A 7,474-nucleotide genomic window follows, 5' to 3' on the forward strand; every position below is an offset into this window, starting at 1 on the left:
ACAGCAATAGTGAGAAAATAAAAGCTGTCATCAGCATTCTTTTGCGTCCCTATTTATTGAAGCACCGATTTCACATCACAGACTGTTGTGTGTATGGTGCAAGAAATGTGGAAAAAATTTGGCCACAAATATTGAAGTTTGTACAGCGAAGCAAAATTTGTTCATTCACCATTGAACAGTGCAGTGGAAATACTGTGAACCATTTTGCAGAGGAAGGTATGGCCAAAGTGAGTCCTACAAAACATATAGCTAGAATGGTTTAAAAAATGGTAGGATATGTAAAACAGGCCATGAAATTTCATCAGAAGGAGTAAAATAAAACTTCAAGGAGTACAGGCACTGCTATCAGTGGAGTCCTTGAACTCCTCCTGGAAGAGTTGTAGGATGCTACTACAGTGTGCAGTTTTACTCCTTTCGGAGGAGTGCCTTTACTCTATTCACAGGAGTAGCGCAGTAATCCATCAGTGGAGTCCGATTACTCTATGGCTAGAGAGAGTTCTTTTACTCTGGAAAAAGGAGTCGTATATGGGACAAGCGAAAACTCCTCCAAATGGAGTTCTAGTACTCCTTCTGTTCTTAGAGTGTATTAGATGTTCCACAGCTCGCTTTCTTGGGACACATTGTCAGCGGTAAAGGACTGTTTCGACTATCCTCTGCCATCGAGGCAATTATGAAGGCTCCGGCTCCGTCTAACATCGGTGAGCTTCGCTGTCCCCTTCATCTCGCGGATTTCTGCTAGAAATATATTCCGCATTACACCGATGTTGTTCAGCCTATGCGCGCCCTGCTTCGGGGAAATGATTCAGCCTTCGCCTAGACCGTTGCTGCAGTCTCAAGCTTCAAGCGCCTGCAATTCATGCTGGCGTCATGATACGTGCTGCGTTTCTACATTCCTGTTCTTTCTGTTGTCAACACGACCGATGCTTCTTAATACGGCCTAGGGGCGCTGAGACATCAAGATAACGGCCATTCCCTGCAAACTGTTGCGTTGGCCTGTCGTACACCCTCCCACGTTTTTAACCTGAACGCTCGAGCGTCGACCGCTGAGTCGATAAGCGCCGTACGGCGTAACACAGCGGCGATCTGGGCGAGAATATGCTAGTGCGCACAATGAGCATCCGGTGCAGCTGTCCTCTGCAAGGCTGTTACGGGAAGCGGATCCAACCCCACCTCCTTTTTTGTGCGCTATTGCATTTCCTTCTGTTTTCTGCATGCCACTGGGAAAATTAGAAAAGGCCACATGGCACGTCTGCTTTCATGTATGAGAGGAAGGTGCGAATTGATAAGCGAAGTAATCCTATCAGATTTCGTTGCCACAGGATTATTTGCCGCAGTAAAGTGCTAAGTGGCGCATAGCAAAAAGAAAAAAATGCTGATACGTATCTAGTATAATCAGCAGGCGTATATCGCATTCCATCCAGCGCTAGCGCTGCCACCTGACAGCTTATATATTACTTGATTGAAGCGTTCAGAAAAGAGAAAGGATGATGACGATAATTGGGGGGGGGGGGGGTGCTCGAAAGAAGCAGGGGTGAGGTCCCGTTCACAGAACAGCCTAGTAAAGGACAGCTGCATCGAAGTACTCGTTGTGCGCACGCGCGTATTTTCGCTCATTTAGACGCTTTGTTTCGCTGTACGGCGCTTATCGACTCGGCGGTGGACGCTCGTGCGTTCAGGTTAAAAAAGTGGTAGGGTATACCTTAGCTTGTTTTTTTGCGTGTGCGCGATGGCACTTGTAAGTGTGGGTCCGACCTATTGTTCTGCGAACTGATCAGAGTCTTTTTGCGTCCCTTTCCTGTCGGCGAAAAAAACAGGATATCGCCCATTGCGAATTTCACAGTTGGTTGGCTCGCCTGTTGTTTATATCTCACCCTTTATTATAGCAGAAGAAATTAAAGCACCATACCGGACGCTCTGTCTCGTTTGCCTTTACCAGCACAAACATGCAGTGTGTCATGTGAGCTCTGCACTGCTGATGATGATTTCATGTGCCTGCAATACACAGCCGTCAATGTATACTACCTACAAAAGGCAAGTATTAGCGATTTACTGTTGCGCAAGTCATGTAATATAATTCCTGACAAGAAATCTCTACAGAACACCTCAAGCCATACTACTTTCAATGCACGGAACTGACCATCCTGCAGGATGGTCTGTGCTGAAGTGACAGAGTCATCGTGCCTGAAAGTTTGCGACGACGCCTAATGAATTGCACATGAGTCATATCCCGGAATCACTCCCACGCAAAGCTAGTTGCGAGAACTTTACTGGTGGCCACAAATCAACGAGCATGTTGAAAAGTTTGTACGGACGTGCGCCGTCAGTAATGCGACAACTGTGCTCGTCGGTCGCAGCTCCTCTGCCGCCTATAAGCTACCCATGCAAGTCTTAGGATAAACTTGCTATTGCCGTCGTTCGACCTTTCGACACATCTTCTAGTGGCTGGCGCTTTACGATAACACTAATTGACTATTACAGTAAGTGGCTGGAGGTTTGTTTCGCAAGTACCATAAAAACGGCAACCGTTCAAGTGCTTCTTCTAGGAATCTGCTTTCGCCTGCGAGCGTTAGCTTCACAAGATTGTGTCGAATCACGGACCACAACTCTCATCCTCGGTTCTGCAAACTTTCGCCAACGAACTATAAGGCAATAAATATCGACTTAAAAAAAAACTAGGAATATACCACTTCTGCTCATCGGGTTATCACCTTCAAACCAATAGTCTTGTAGAACGATATAATACGGTTTTTGAGGCATATATTCAGCCGGCTCAGTGGGAACGATATGACCTATATATACATACAGCTATTATCGACGATCTCGGTGTCTTCGGATGTACGCAGTATGCCACGGTAGCAATCGCCCCAACCATCCTGCTTCACGGCCGGATGCCTCGCAGAAGACGACGTAGTGGGCCTGTCGAATAAGAGCTCCTCGAAAGATCCTGCAAGAGTGCTTAAGCGCTTGCGCAAGCGGCTGGAGCAGACGCAAGCCAAAGTTAGGCTTTACGCAGAATAGCGGAGTGGAGCCAAGCATCTTGACTTTACGACTGGTGAATATGTGCGAGTTCGGAAGCCAACTGTACCAGGCAAGCTGTCTGCTCGGTTTTCGGAGCCTCGAGGAGTTTTGGAGAGACGCCGATCAGCCTCATACCTACTGGAAGATGAACGTGTGTGTCACTTGTCTAAAGTTTCTGCTTTGAGCCAAGCACTGGTTCAGCGCCAACCTTCGTGTTCAGCTCCGGCGGCTCTCTTCGCTGACATTTTGCTGGCAACTGACTGCTCCCGCGAGTGTCGACCAGTTCACGTCTCGGAATCGTCGATCAGAGTCCAAACACTCCTGATGTTAAGACGGACACTCCTTCGCGCTCGGTTTCGCCCAACACAGAAGCAACTGACCCACCTATACCCACGTGTGCCTCAACACAGCAACTTCTACTCCTCTTCACGCACCCTGCAGAAGCACAAGTGAAAAGAACTCCCCTCAGGATTCAAAAACTATGTGATGCATTGAGAACGTTTAAACATTCGCCACCATTCTTTTAAGTGGTAAGGAAATGCGATAAAGGTTAAGTGGGATTGCAATCCCGCACGCGAGGTAAGTGCGAAGAAGTGGAAGAATGCAGAATGGGCGTAGAGCAGTCGATTGCGGCGTTGCTGTCTCATTTCACGATAACGGAAAATGAAATACGTTTGTGACTGTTGATGGGAACAATCTCATTTTCTTTGAGCTGTCCTCCCTGCCTATTGCTTCCCTATCATCAATTGCCAACCGTAAAGACTGTTACGCTCTTAATGAAGGTCGTAATTCATAACATAGCTTCCCATTTCGTTGTCAACGTGACTCAGTTTCGGTGCATATGGTACATTAGCTTTCAGCTGCATTTAAAATGGGGTGACATAGCCATAACGCCCTCTTTATCGTTTCCCAACAAGTTTGCCATGGCTGATAGGCGAAAATTTCGTGTTGCGAAATCTTTCTTACATCACCTTTTACCCCACCCCTGTTGTCGGCATTTCTACAGATAATTAGCGTTACTGATTATGGGTTCATATTGCATTGAAAGCAGTCCTTAAGGGCATGGACACTCTGAAGGAGGCTTGGAACTTTACACAGAACTCATTGCAGCTTTACATGCGACCCAGATGATTAGGTTCCAATTAAAAAATCTTCCTGTTGCACAAGGCATTCATGGACCAAGCTGCTGACTATTGGTGGACTTACTGGCGTACATTCCTAAAATTGTGATTTTCTATGATAAACCAATTAAGAAAGAGAGGTGTATAAAAGACAGTTTTGTTCCATTCACAGCCTTTTATCTCGCTTTCCACATTCACCAATTATATAATATGGACTTGATTAAAGCATCTCTACTCCAAACGTGAAAAGATTCCTAAATTAGCTCGGTCGCTTGCCCAAGCAAACGCAACTGTTTTGAAAACAGGCCGCAGAATGCATGCCTCAGTGCCTTCAAAATGTCAGTTTGGTTTTAACAGGATAGCAGGGACAAATCATCCATAATATGCTCAGCATGTTCAGTTGCTTTGGCTGCGCTAACAGCTAGAGGAGAGAGAGCCTTTGAACATGCTCATATATCTCTCAGCTCGGTAGCGCTGCATAGTTCATAGCCGAATTGCTAAAGCTCCATAGGGTACCTTATTTTTCCCATTGAAATTGCTTTTTGTTACCTTGATATTTCTGCAAGTATCAATATTCTAAACCAATCTCTGCTGCTCACGTATCGTTTGCATTTGCTCTATGCGATCGGTGCATAATAAACAATTACGTTTTCAGCATTGGGACATAAACAGCGCCGGGCAAACCCACTAGTTTTTTTGTTTTCTTTTTTTTTTTTACCACAGACCCTTCGACGGAGCCCTTTGGAGAATCGGCAAGCTTGAGCAGCTCAAAGGAGGCCGAGTTGGGCAATGATGGCCCCCTCTCGGCGAGGCACACACCTGACGTGGTACGACTGGAACCCAGGCTCATCTCTGAAAATCCGTCGGTGCTTGTGGCGACACACTCTCTGCTATCACCTGGCAGGCAATCGCCGTCTTCGGATGATGAACAGCGGATGCTACAACTAATGGAGAGGGAAGTAAGTGACCACCCCTCGTCAGCGGTGCCTTCTCGCAAGGTGCAGTCTTCATTCGTTCCAAACACTTATCAACCGGGCCTACCCCCGGCGGCTGCTTTTCGATGAAGGAGAAAAAAGAGGTGCCTGGTGTACTGTGCGATGTCTGCGCACGTTAAATTACCCCAGTCTGTCTAAATTTCCGGAGGCCTCCACAATGGCGTGTCATATCCTGAGTCACTTTGGGACGTTAAAAATTATGAACGGAACCAAACCACACGGGTGCACTCACTCCAAGCGGTAACTCCACAGCTCCAGTTTGACTAAATGGGCCTTTCGCTGCAGGCTGACCCACGCTATTTCTGTGTAGCTCGAAATATAGCAGGAACGCTTCAGCGTTAACGTATACTTCTTTTCACTACATTATCTGTGTTCTTCCTTGCTGTCAGTGATTTGGTTTGTGTAGCACGCATCATGAATACCCTTCAATACGTTAACAAAAATGTTTGCAGAGATTTGCCTAATTATCCAGTAATGTTCAATTTTCGAATTCAGGGACGCTATACATGAACCTACACAGTCAGTGATCAAGCAAATTTCAGACCCGTACACTTCACCATATGAGAGCTATGTAGCAAAAACATTCGTATCGCGGAGATTTAAATCGAACATGGTCGCGTTAAAGAAGACAGAAATAAATGACACGGCTAAATTTTACATGTATTTCATGCCCGCCTTACAGAGATGAAGAAACACGTAGAGTCATCAAACTTGTTATAGTATAAATTACTGTGATATTTTGTTTATTGGTCAGGTCTAAGGTGACGAAGATTCTGTCTACTAACTTTATATTTATTTACCGTTAGATAGACTAACGCATCTAATTTCTTTTTTTTTATCTTGAAAGTCAGTTTTTAAGTCATCAGCATTAAGTTTCCCAAGAACTAGGCTCCTGAGAAATAGAAAAGACCACTGTGGACGTGTTGGCACAGTTTGGCCATTATGACCATCACTCCTTCAATGTGTAACTGACACCAGTGTCAAGCTTAGCACCAACTTGCTTCTCGATGTGTTTTATGATGATATGAGTGCTGGCAGCAAGATGAGTAAAGGCTGTGCTCAATAATCTGAAGTGAGTGAGGTATCAGTCTAAAGTAGAATCCTTGGACAAAGCCTTCCTAAGAAATTATTTCATCGTTCGTAATCGAGATTACATATGCAATGCGAAATTTGTACTGGTTGGTAACCTGGCGCCATCACTCGGGGCGGAGCAGACGCCGTCTTTCCGCATAGAACCTTTCTCCCCTCTTACCCTTGAGCAGCGAATGTATAGCAAGAGGCGTCCGTGTGCTGTGCGATGTCAGCGCACGTTAGAGATCCCAAGGTGGTCGAAATTACTCCTTAGCCCTTCACTACGGCTCCTTCTCTCTTTCCACTTTCACTCCCACCTTCCTCCCTTCCCTTACGGCGCGGTTGAGGTGTCCATAGAAAACAAGTGAGACAGTTACCGCGCCTTTCCCTTCCTATAAATCAATCAATCAGTAGAATTTACTTCTTTTTATCAGTTTTATTAAAAGCAACGAAATGAAGTGCATGGTTTATTGTGTTTAACGTCCCAAATCTGCTCTACCTATTAGGCACAAATTAAAATGCAGCGTATTTTAAATATGCAGCTTAAGTCATATCTCCAGGAATATTTCAAACAAAGCTTTTTGGCTATTTTGAGCAGCGCCTAGCTTCTATATGCCTGTTCTGTATGAGGACGATGAACTTGTCTCTCGAAAACTCGGTTTGTGCCCGGCTGATCCGTTTTGATGGCCGGAAGCGAATCTCAGTTTTGGCTCAATGTCACGTTACGTCTCCGATAATTCGATCTAGAAGCATTTAATGCATAATACTGTGCTGCTTACCTGAAACGCAGGCCTCAAGTGAGATGAATGAACAGGCAGGTGACCATCGTCTCAACAGGGACCCAGAGCCTCCGCGACTGTCGGGGCTTGTGTGCGGCCTCCTCGTAGCGGGTGCCGTACTATGGCTAGTGTCGGCACTGCTCGCTTTGGTCTCTTGGCGGTTGGCCAGCGAGCCGCTCGACGCCGACCTTACGCATAATATGTCCGCACTTTTGGGCCGCCTAGGAAGGCTCGTCTCCGCCTCTGGCCGAAAGGAAACGGCCGCCCAAGGCGAAGACTACACCAACAGATCGGCGGTGGAACGGAACATGTCCACCATGGCGGCGCCACCAGCGGCTCGACCACAAATCCTCGGCCCTGCTTGAGGACCCGTTGTGCTGACCGTTGTGCTCAGCTGAGCTCTCATTCTGCATCGAGAAAAATTGTTTGTACTCCTCCTAATGAGTAAACATTTTGTTTTCTTTGTAATTGCATAAAGAAGAACAGAATG

The sequence above is a fragment of the Amblyomma maculatum genome, chromosome 3 (assembly GCF_055883805.1).
Source record: "Amblyomma maculatum isolate TAMU_Amacu chromosome 3, ASM5588380v1, whole genome shotgun sequence".
In the NCBI taxonomy this organism is placed as follows: Eukaryota; Metazoa; Arthropoda; class Arachnida; order Ixodida; family Ixodidae; genus Amblyomma; species Amblyomma maculatum.